Source organism: Ananas comosus, linkage group 14 (assembly GCF_001540865.1).
Source record: "Ananas comosus cultivar F153 linkage group 14, ASM154086v1, whole genome shotgun sequence".
In the NCBI taxonomy this organism is placed as follows: domain Eukaryota; kingdom Viridiplantae; phylum Streptophyta; class Magnoliopsida; order Poales; family Bromeliaceae; genus Ananas; species Ananas comosus.
The window spans coordinates 7,204,827-7,217,758 of record NC_033634.1 but is presented as its reverse complement, the minus strand read 5'-3'; positions in this window follow the sequence as shown (position 1 = coordinate 7,217,758).

Here is a 12,932-nt window from a genome sequence, read left to right as displayed (position 1 = left end):
TGCAATCTAAGACATAGAAAGGAGTTCGAAAGTTTCGGATGACACCCCCCACCTTTAATCGATGTAGAGGTTTCGGAAATCTCTCTCGGCGAGCTTTACGAAAAGGCTTTAGCCTTCCTCGCCCGAATCAACACTAGCCCGGCCCGATTTTGCCGAGAACTTCACGTCGGTTCGCCGAATGCCAAAATCGACTTCGCCCCCGCGTTTTGGGACCTATCAATAGGGTTTCCAAGGCTTCAAATGAGATCAATCTCATACATTTACAAAAACCTCATTTTGGAACCCTAGATTTGCACCTATAGCAAATCACCCCATAAATCCCTAGATTCTTGGGATTGATCTATTTAGAAGCTTGCTTAGGGTCCATTTGACCCATTCCAAGGCATAAAACCCAAAAACCCTAAGTTCTAGAAGCTAGGGTTTAGTAGCTTACCTCAAGAGCTACTCCAATGGGAAGAGGAGAGGGAGATGGAGGTGCTCAAAGCCTTCCTCTTGATCTCCTTCTTCTTCTCCTTCCTTATCTTCCTCTTTTTTTCCTTCCTCTCCTTCTTGTTCTTCTTCTCCTTCTTTCCTTTCTAAAGAGAGAGAGCAAGAGAGAAATGAGAGTGAGAGAGAGGAAATGAGAGAGTGTGAGGGAGAGAGAGGGCTCAGCCTACTCAAATAAATGCCATTTTGCACAAAAGCCCCTCAACTTTCACCCCTGTGCACTGCCCTTACTGGGCAGTTTTCGCGCGGAGGGACCGGTCTCCCCGACTAGGGACCGGTCCCCGAGAGCTTTCCTCGGGCGCACGCGTTCGGGAACCGGTCTCTCCCCGGGAGACTGGTTCTCGGGAGACCGGTCCTCACCTGAGAGACCGGTCCCCGAGAGCTTAGTTTTCAGGACTTAGCCAATTTTCGGCTATTCTCGCTGGGACCACGTTCGGGAACCGGTCCCTCACCACCAGGGACCGGTTGCATCGCGCAACCCCGCAACACCCAGCCGAGGGAACCGGTCTCTCACCTGCAGAGACCGGTCCCCGAGAGCAACTTCTGCCCAATGATGCGAATTGCCTCATTTGCTCTCGCGGACTCAACTCCAAGGCACCCTTTGTGCTTTGGACATTCTCAACTCCCACAAAGGGTTTACTTTCGACAATTAGTCGATCCTGGATGAAGTACAATCCTCGTATTTCGAGAATTCACTTCCTTACACTACAAGTTTAACTATCATGTGTATGATGTTCTTCTTTCACTTGATCAACTATACGTCAATGTTGATTAACATGCCTAATCAAATGTATGCCAATGTCCATTTACATGCATAATCATAATATCCATAATGCTACATAGAGTAAATTATGCTTTTTATTGTTATTCTAAGCATGCATCCATACAATCAACGTAGATGTAAACACACTACCACTAGAGTGTCAATGCTAACAATGACTAACATAAGGTCCACAATATGCACTATCATGCATGTCCACTAGTCCAACTAATATGCACCATCTAGTAGTAGTTTCCACATTACACTTTAGGTATCATAGTTCAATCCTCGTCATTGTTTGAGATAAAAAAAATTTCAAATTTCAAATTAATGACATAGAAGGAAAAAAATTTAATTTGCAATTTGATTGCTACTTTCTTTAGATGACCAACCATCAAAAGGGAAAAAAAATAAAAATATATTATTGCCTTATTTTCAAATATTTTTGAATCATTTCCCAAATTGAAGAGGTCCTAGAACCACTATAAATTTGACTATGGGATCAAAAAAAAAAAAATCTTTTGGAGAGGAAAGATAAAAAAAAAAAAGAAGAAGAAAGAAAGAAGACAAAAAAATAAAGAAAGAAAGAAAGAAAAGAAACAGAGAGAGAGAGAGGAGAGAGAGAGAGAGAGAGCCTCAAGAGGAGGGTCCCGCACCTCCCTCTCTCTGGATCGAACAGAGAGAGAGGTATGGCCTCCCTTTTCTCAGCCAAAAAAAAAAAAAATCATAAAAGACACAAATAGAGAGAGCTTTAACTTAAAGAAAAACTAAGTTATCTATGAGCTACAATAGTGACGTTGTAAGAGAAAATATAAATAATTAAGCGGCCACGGCGCGATGATTTCGACAACGGCGCGACGACGACGGCAACGACGATTCTGACGACTTCTACAACAATAGGAGATATGCATGCATACGCATAGCGTAAGTGCGTTTTTTTTGTCAATTGATCAACCCGACCATCTTCGTGATAGGTTTCGAACCGATCAAATTTGACATTAAATCGTCACTTCCGCCCTACGTATGCACCGCTAATCTTCAAACCGTGCGGCCATCTTCGTGATAGGCTCGACATGGTCAAAATGATTAATCGAACCGGATATTTTATTACGTAAACCATGCGGCTATCTTCGTGATAGGCTCTACATGGTCAAAATGGGTGATCGAGCACCATTTATTTTGTTACGAAAATCGTGCGGCCATCTTTGCGATAGGCTCGACATGTTCGAAAGCGTAAACCGTGCGGCCATCTTCGCGATAGGCTCGACATGGTCGAAAGGGTTGATCGAGCGGCCATCTTCGTGATAGGCTCGACACGATCGAACCCGCCGCATATTTGAACAATAAAAGAATTAAAAAAAAAAAACGATGAACATATTTTGATTAGCCATCTTCACGATAGGCATTGTTCGAATCATTCGCCATCTTCGTGATAGGCACGATTCGACTTGATCAACACGACCATCTTCTGGATAGGCTCGAACCGATCATATATATATATATATATATATATATATATATATATATATATATATATATATAATGATGAACATATGAACCGAACCAAAAATTGAGTTGAACCCAACCCAAGGAGATGAACCGAACACAAAACGATGAACTGAAATGACTAGTGAGCCGGATCAACTCAAATCGAACTGAGACACAAGAGCTTTGAACCAAACCAAATAATTAACCGGTTCGACCTGAACCGAACTAAAAGTTGGTTCAACTCAAACTGAACCACATGAGGATCGAGTAGACCGAACCACGAGTTAGTTCAAATCAAATTGAACCACAGAGGGGCTCCAAGTCAAGCCGAATGACATAAAAGCAAAAGAGGTTCGAGCCAAGCCAAGTCGAACCAATTACAAATCGGTTCAGCCTAAACCAAACTATAAGGGATTCGACTTGAACTAAAGTGAATCCGAACTGAACTGAACCAAACCGAACCGGATTCGAACTGAATCGAACCGGATCCCATCTGAACCAGATAATAAGGGATTCAACTTGAGCCGAAATGGATCCGATCCGAGCTAAACCGAACTGGATACCATCTGAACTAGATCGCAAGGGATTTGACTTGAACCAAAGTGGATTCGACCCGAACTGAACCGAACCGGATCCAGTCTAAACTGAATCACGAAGGATTCGACTTGAACCAAAATGAATCCGATCTGAACTAAATTGAATCGGATCCCATCTGAACCAAATCATAAGGGATTCAATTTGAACCGAAGCGGATCTGATCCGAACTGAACCGAACTGTATCCGGTCTGAACCAAGCCATAAAAGATTCAACTTGATCCAAAGTGGATCCGACTTGAACCGAACTAGGAAGGAGTCAACTTGAACTGAAGAGGATCCAATCCGAACCAAACCAAGAAGCATTCGACTCGAATCGAAGTGGAGCCAATTCGAACCAAACCATAAAGCATTCAACTTGAACCGAAATGGATCCGATCCGAACCGAACCAGGAAGGATTCGACTCGAACCGAAGTAGATCTAATCCGAACCGAACCAAATGGATTCAACTTGATCTGAAGTGGATTCGACTTGAACCGAACCAAGAAGGATTCGACTCGAACCGAAGCGGATCCAATCCGAACCAAACCAAATGGATTCAACTTGATCCGAATTGGATCCGATCTGGACAGAACTACAAAGGATTCAACTCGAACCAAAGTGGATCCGATCTGAACCAAACTGCAAAGGATTCGACTTGAACCGAAGTGGATCTGATTTGAACCGAACCAAATGGATTCAACATGATCCGAAGTAGATTCGACTTGAACCGAACCAGGAAGGATTCGACTCGAACCGAAGCGGATCCAATCCGAACCAAACCAAATGGATTCAACTTGATCCGAAGTGGATCCGATCCGGACAGAACCACAAAGGATTCAACTGGAACCAAAGTGGATCCGATCTGAACCAAACTGCAAAGGATTCGATTTGAACCGAAGTGGATCTGATTTGAACCGAACCATAGAAGATTCAACTCGAACCGAAGTGGATCCGATCTGAACCAAACCATGAAGGATTCGACTCGAACCGAAGTGGATCCAATCCGAACCAAACCATGAAGGATTTGACTCGAACCGAAGTGGATCCGATCCAAACCAAACCATAAAGGATTGAACTCGAACAGAAGTGGATTCGGTTTGAACCGAACTATTAAGGATTCGATTGGAACTGAAGTGGATCCAACCCGAACTGAACCATAAAGGATTGGACTTGAACCAAAGTGGATCCGATTCGAGCCAAACATAAAGAATTCGATTTGAACCGAAGTGGATCCAATATGAACCGAACCATAAAGGATTCAACTCGAGCCGAAATGGATTCAACTCAAACCGAACCATAAAGGATTCGACTTGAACCAAAGTGGATCCGATCCGAGTCAAACCATAAAGGATTCGACTTGAACCAAAGTGGGTCAAATCTGAACCAAACCATAAAGGATTTAACTGAACCACAAAGGATTCGACACGAACCGAAGTGGGTTCGATCCGAACTCAACCGTAAAGAATCCAACTCAAACTAAGTCTTGATGGGTCCCAAACCAAAGCATAGCGGTTCAGCCCAAACCAAGTCTTGATGGATCCCGAACCAAAGCATAACGGTTCAACCCAAACCAAGTCTTGATGGGTCTTGAACCAAAACGTAACGGTTCAACCCAAACCAAATCCAAAGCGACCAAACAAACTTAAGATCGCCCAACTCAAACCAAGTCTTGATGGGTCCTGAACCAAAGCATAACGGTTCAACCCAAACCAAGCCTGGATGAGTCCCGAACCAAAGCATAACGGTTCAGCCCAAACCAAATCCAAAGCGACCAAACAAACTTAAGGTCACTCAATTCAAGCCAAGTCTTGATGGGTTTCGGACCAAAGCATAACGGTTCATCCCAAATCAAATACAAGAGGTTTAAGCCAACCCAAAACCAAAGTCCACAAATAAATTCCAAAACCCAAAGTCTACAAATAAAATGCCAAAACCCAAAGTCCATAAATAAAGCCCAAAAACTAAAGTCCACAAATAAAATGCCAAAACCCCAAAGTCCACAAATAAAACCTACGACCGCAAAGTCGTTAAACTAAACAATCAAATCAAATGACCGCAAAGACGCTAAACTAATCCGTCAAATCAAACGACCGTAAAGTCGTTAAACTAAACAATCAAATCCAAATGACCGTAAAGTCGTTAAACTAAACCCAAAATCAAACGACCGTAAAGTCGTTAAATTAAACCTAAAATCAAACGACCGTAAAGTTGCTAAACTAAACCCAAATTCAAACTACCGTGAAGTCGTTAAACTAAACAATCAAATCCAAACGACCGTAAAGTCGTTAAACTAAACCCAGTCCAGAACATCTCCAAATCGACAGAGTTCTAAACTATACACTTAGAATTCAGTCAGAAACATATATCAAATTTGTTCAGACTCTAATAAATATACTTAGAGTTCATCCGACTAACCTAACACATACACTTAGGGTCTGGTCAGCCTTTTGCTCTAGCCCATATACCTAGAGCGAAAGTCAAACCATGCTCGACTAGTCCTAACCCATACCCCTAGGGCCAAGTCAACCTTTTATTCTAGCACATATACCTAGAGTGGAAGTCAAACTAAGCTCGACTAGTCCTAACCCATATACTTAGGGCCTAGTAACCTTTTACTCTAGCACATATACCTAGAGTGGAAGTCAAACCATGCTCGACTAGTCCTAACCTATATATTTAGGGTCTAGTCAGCCTTTTGCTCAAGCATATCTACCTAGAGTGAAATCCTTATCCGATCGAGCTTTAATACATAAACTTAGAGCTCATGAAATCAAATCTGACAAACCCTAACGCAATACCTTAGAGCTTAGTCAGATCCTCACTCTAGCACATATAACTAGAGTGAAAAATATAAAACTCGGTTAATCCTGATACATATACTCAGGAATTAGCCACTCTCTACTTTTGGGTAATATCAAATCCGATCTACCTCAATACATATACTTGAGGTTTGGTCACATCTCCACCTTAGAATATACAACCAAGGTGAACCCGACCGCCATGTCATTAAACTGAGCACCAAACTTAAACCGACCGCCATGTCATTAAACTGAGCATCAAAACTTTAATCGACCATCAAGTCGCTAAACTGAGTATCCTAGTCTTATAAAATTCATGTACAGTGGGGGTATGCCCCTGCTTAAGCCATGTACACGGCAAATTATATGAATAAAATTTTATTTGCCTGTTTTGTCTCGTTTATTATCAGCATTTATATTTGGTCTCTTAATCGATGGTTCCTTAACACCGAAAGTGTGGGGTAATTAACAGCAGATTCTTGAGTCTGTTGGAAGCCATGAACCTAACATCTTGATTTCAAAATAAAACTTAAATTAAACTTAAACTCTACCATGAATGACCACTCGCCTTAGAAACAACCTACGGCGGGGCCGGTTCATTCGCGGCAGACAGTCATGGATCTACACGTGTGTAATCCGGCTTGTGCCGTGCCTAGGTGGCCCCGTGGTAGTCCAACATTCCCCCGTAAAGAATGAGCTTGTCCCACGTCGGTCCACTTCGGCGCTCCATCCCGCACGAGCGAGCTTGTGTCGCGTAGGCTATCTCCGGAGTGCCAGCTTGTGGGGAGCGACCCTCACAAGCTTGTGCGAATGAGCACAATGACAAGCAAGCATGATCAATAGTATCCAACTCTCGGTCATCATGTCTGAAATATGGAATAAGTACCAATGACCCAAAGGTCCAACATAATGTCATATTGTTAATGTTGTCATTTACTAATTCAATGTCACTACCTGACGTTCATGTTCACTATGTCAAGTGTAAGTCACTAGTCCATAAGCACATAACTCTTTTCATTATCCTTTCAAGGATAGTTTTCTAATGTTCAAGTCTCAAATGAGAGTTCACACTTACACTATTCCACTATAAGCTAGGAGAATCACTTTCTTGCCATATGCATAGGTACTACAAGATATTTACAATGCTCATGATGCATGCCATGCATATATCTTTCTACCAATGCCTCCACTTCATGGAGTAATAAACTATCATGCAAGTGCTTTCATTCTATTAATGCTACATGCAATTATCTACCTTGCCATTCGTCCAAGGGCGCTCAAATCTCATATCACATGTCCAACCCATGGAATGCAACTACCGACCCCTAGATCGAATGCAATTTCACAGTGTTATATACTAGTTGTTCAACTAGATGAGATTCATCAAACTTAGTTTCATGTTTACCCTAACATGCACTTTTGTCACAATGTCATATTTACCTTGTCTACCACAAGTATATCTCAACTTGCAACTAATTGCTAAGTCTCATTCATTCACATGTCAAAGTCGTGGGGTGTAGCTATCAACCTCTAAGTCAAATACATTGTCATAATATCAAGCCCTAGGTGATCCACTAGGTTAAATACAATATAGTTAGCTTCATGTTTAGCCTTGTTATTCACTAGGTCACAATTGCTTGTCTACTCAAACATATTGTTCAATATGTGAGATAATCACTTTCTAACCCATTCACTAGGTCCCCTCCAAGGAGCGTATCGACATCCATACTCTAACATACTTCCTAAGATTGCATAAAAGAGAAATCATCATGAAGTGTCATTTTATGCCTAAGTCCACAAATATGCCTCTACTATATAGAGCATAAATTTTACTATACATAATATGTAATATACCGAAAATTCGGTAAACAAATATCGAACTTTAGTCAAAATGACCAAAGTGCGAGGTTGATACGCTTCGGAAAGGCCGAAGGTGTCAAAGAGAGTATAGTGCATTATAGGGGTTCTTCGAGAGCTAGAGAATCAAAGAATCTGCAGCTGTAGTTTTTGAGGTCTCAGGGACCGGTCCCTGGTGGGAGAGACCGGTCCCCGTACGTGTGAAATTTGAGAATGTGGAAAAATTGGCTAAGTCCCAGGAGAGCAGCTCTCGGGAACCGGTCCCTACGGGGAGAGACCGGTCCTTGAGAGACCGGTTCCATCAGGAAGGGACCAGACCCATTTTTCGTAGCTGAGGGGCTGCTCTCGGGGACCGGTTCCTACTAGAGAGACCGGTCCCCGTGCCCGAAAAATGCTCAGTCTGGGCAGTGTTACATGGTGAAAGTTGAGGGGCTTATTTGCATTTATGCACTAAGTGGGCTATGTATGAGAGGGGGTATGAGATATTTCCCTCATTCCTCTCCCTCACACTCTCTCATATCTCTCTTCCTCTCTCTAGAAGGCAAGGAGAAGGAGAGAAGAAAGAAAAGTAGAAGGAGAAGAAGAAGGAGAAAAAAGTGGAGAAGAAGAAGAAGGAGTGAAGCAACTCCCTCTCCTTCACCTCCAACTCAAGAAAGGAAAGCTTGAGAGGTAAGCTTTGATCCTCTCTCATGGTAAAACCCTAGAATGGTTTTTGATTGACCTAAGGATGATTTTAATGAAACCTCTAGATGATTTGAAGCTTTCTTTTGCTTCCCCAAGTGATCAAAACTAGGGTTTTGTATATGTGATGGAACTAGGGCACCCAAATTGGAGATTTTGCTTGTGAGGGTTTTAAAGTTAAATTGACCCTCTAGAAACCTAATTGGGGGTATTTCCGACGCGTTGGTGCACTCGGTTTGACGTTACAAAAAGCCTATGCGAAGTTATGGGCGAAAAAGCCTAATTTGGCTTCGTTTTGCCGCAGGCAAGGAAATAGGCGGCCAAAAATCGTGAAATTCGAACCCGAGCACCTTAGCAAGCCTACGAGGTGGGTGGTGCTTTCCAAACTCCTTGAAATTCTTTTTATGTCTAATGTGTCACTCATTGAGCATACATATATGTATTGTTACATGCATTTTAGGATGAATGAGATGATGTTTATGTGTTGCATGTTGTGAGTACAATGCATTATGAGATGGTTGAGAATCTAGGAACCCTATATATGCATGAGATGTAACATAAAAACCTAGTTAAGGTAAGAGGACAAATGTGACACTATGACAGGTAGATCGAGTGGCATTAGTAAATGCAAAGATGACACTAGAGTTAGTGTGTGTGGCATTAACAAGGATAATGAACGCTAAAGTATTTGAACACTAGAGTTAGTGTGTGGCATCAAAGAGAACAAGTGTGGCATAAAGAACAACAAAGCTAGAGTTAGCAACAAATGTGGCATAAAGAACACTAGAGTTAGTGTAACGACATGATTGAAAACAAAGAATGCAAAGAACTTGAGATTGAGACACAATGGCATACAACCTTTGTAATATACCGAAAATTCGGAAAATAAAAGTCGAACTTTAGTCAAATTGACCGAAGTGCGAGGATGGAACACTTCGGAAAGTCCGAAGGTGTTAAAATGATTAAAAGCGAGTTACGGGAGGTTTTCGAGAGCTATAGAATCAAAATCTGCAAACTGCAGTTTTGAGCTCTCAGGGACCGGTCCCTGGTAGGAGAGACCGGTCCCCGAACGCGTATGAAATGAGACAGCCAAAAAATCGGCTAAGTCCTGAGGAGTTAGCTCTCGGGAACCGGTCCCTGCCTGAGAGACCGGTCCCCGAGAGATCGGTCCCACCAGAGAGGGACCGGACGCATCGCGCGCAACTGCTCTGGCTGCGCTGGGAGAGCTCTCGGAGACCGGTCCCTAGTCGGGGAGACCGGTCCCCGAGCCCGAAATCTGCCCAGTCTAAGGAGTCAGAATAAGATGAAAGTTGAGGGGTTATTAGCATTTTTGCAACCCATGGGTTATGTTGGGGGCTGAGAGAGCCTTTTCTCTCATTCTCACCCTCTCACACTCTCTCTTCTCTTCTCTCCTAGAAGACAAAAGAAGGAGAAGAAGAAGGCAAGGAAAAGGAAGGAAAAAAAGGAGAAAGTGAAGAAGGAGCTTTTGGACAAAGAGGCTTCATCTCCTTCTCTCTAGTGCAAGAAAAGGAAGCTTCAAGGTAAGCTTTGAACCTAATGTAGTAAACCTAGAATGGGTTTGAGTGAACCTAGAAATGATTTTAATGGATGTTTAGAGTTGTTTAGAAGCTTTCTTTTTGATTCTTTAGAGATCAAAGCCATGGTTAAGCTCAAAGGTAGCTTCAACCCACCTCTCATGGTGAAATCAAACTAGGGTTTGGATGAGTTAGAATGGTTTAGATGAACTCTTTAGAGTATATTGAAGCTACTTTTTGCTTCCAATGAGATCAAACCCTAGGTTTTGATATCATTGGAGCTACGGGCCACCAATGGGCTTTTGCTCATAGGGTTTCTAAATGCAATTGACCCTCTAGAAACCTAATTGGGTATTTCAACGCATTGGGCGCTCGGAATAAGCGTTACGAAAAGTCTATAGAAAGATATGGGCAAATGGCCTAAGTTGGCTTCGTTTTGCCGCAGGTAAAGAACGAAGGATCTAAAAATCCAGAAAAATCGTCGGAGCACCTAAAGGACTACAAGGTGGGTGGTGCTTCCAGCTCATTGAAATTTCTCTTCTAATGCTAATGTTCATTCTTTGAGCATATGTTCATATAGTGTTGCATGCATTTTAGGGTAAAGTAATGAATGAATATTGATGATGCTGGATGTGTGAGCACAACTTGCATAGATGAGATGGTTAAAAACCTAATAATGTCAAAACCCTAGATGTATGCATGAGAGAAAATGATAGCAACCCAAAGTACAAAAAGAACAGAGTGACACTATGACATAGATCGAGTTGCATCTAAATAATGTAAATAAAGTGACACTAGAGTTAGTGTGAAGCAAGAATCGAAGTGATATAACGAATTAAACGATCACTAAAGTAAAGCAAAGGAGGCAATAAAGAACTATAAGAATAAAGAACGTGTAAAGCTAAAGAATGTAATTGCTAGGTTAGGCAAAAGTAAAAGAAATGCAAAGAGCAAATGATGCTAGAGTGGCAACATAAAGTGATGTAATGAACACTAGAGTTAGTGTAAAGTCAAGATTGAACATACAATCCTTTGAGTTAAGGATTTGATCATGCTTGCTATGAGTTCCGTGCTCGAGCGGTCGCTGCCCCTCGTCGATGCGCTCCGATGAGTTATGCCATCCGGTTGGAGTAGACCGAAGGACGGTCCTAGCGGTGAGTCTCTCGATGATGGACTTAATGTGAAGCAAAGTCAATGTTGCGAAACCCCCGGTTAGCCTTGAATTAAAGAATCGAAGAGCAAAGAACATAGAGCAAAGAATAAAGAGCAGAAGAACGAATGTAAAGATAAAGAACGCGGAAGAATTTGCATATACTGCATATATTTAATAGTTGAGCATATTTCTTGCTATTTGTTCAAGCATATTAGCATCATGTTATCCAGATGGTTTACTATATCCTACTTATCCTTTCTATTATGCCATGAGTTAGTCCTAGTGGGAAAGTCGGTGTGATGTTGGGGCGAACCACTGGAACTTTGTGTAGTCTCACCCCACTATTTCCACAGAGCCGGGACCGAGCGAGCCGGCGAGCGACCGAGGTAAAGGTATCGCGCCTTAGTCAGCAGCACAAATGTTGGGTTTCATTTTGTAAGTAAAGTACTTATGATATCTTTATGTATTTGATGATTAGTGATGTAAAGAAAGAATGTAAAGCTTATTTTGAGGTAAATGTGATGTAAGAAAGAAATGATGAATGATGTAATGAAATTAAGAATTCGATAAATTACTGGATGAATGCAATGTATAGCAAAAAATGAATCATAGTACAGTGGATGTTAGTTTCCTTTTTTTCTTACTAATGTATTGCTTAACCGTAAGCTCGTTGGTGTAGTTTCCGCAGTACGCTTTTCTGCTATATGAAGAAAATGTAAACATGTGATGACGTGTGGTGCGGTATAGGGGAACCTGTCGTTCGCGTCTGTTTGACGATGCTCGGTCGGCGCAAATTGGCATCGTCCCGGGTCGTGACAGATAGCTCGGTATCAGAGGCAATATGTGAAAGAATAGGAAATGGACCTAGATACCTTAAGGATTGGATACTTAAGATCTAGAAAAACGTGAGTGACGTGGGATCAAATTTAGCGAATAGTCATATTTGATTGAGCGTCAAAAGTGACGTCTCTAATGTGATTAGAGGCTAAGTTTAATTTTCGTTTATCCTCTACTTCTAGTGTTGTGTCGGGCGGCCGACAACATGACGCTTGAGGCAAGGATGAATATGCATGTTGCTTTCGCCTAATTGGGTATGGTCAGGTAATATTGGTCAAGTGACTAATGCGAGTGCTTCTTTTCAGGAAGCAATGGCACCTCGTGGACGACCGCAGACAAGGTCGATGCCGTAGGAGCCGAACGTGGAGCCTGAGCGATCCGGAGCGAGGGGCGACGGAGAGCTTAGGGAACAAATGGCCGCTCTTATTGGCGTAGTGCGGCAACAAGCGGAGTCTGTTCAACGCCAAAGGGAACAGATTCAGCGGCTCCAGGAGACCTTGGAGCGCCAGCAGGCGGCGGCGGCCCAGGCGGGCGTCGAGCGTGTCGCGCCCCCTGTGGTAGTGCCGAGTGTTGACGAGGGAGCGGCGGCAGCGGTGGCTGTTCCAGTTACGGTAGTACCGGCCGGGTCGAGAACCTCAAATCCCGATAGCGCGGCGGTAGAGGCGGAGCGAGAGCGCACGTTGGCGGCGCTTATACAATTCAAGAAGTTCGACCCACCTACCTTCGAGGGCGGTTTGGTGGAGCCGGCGATCGTGGAGTC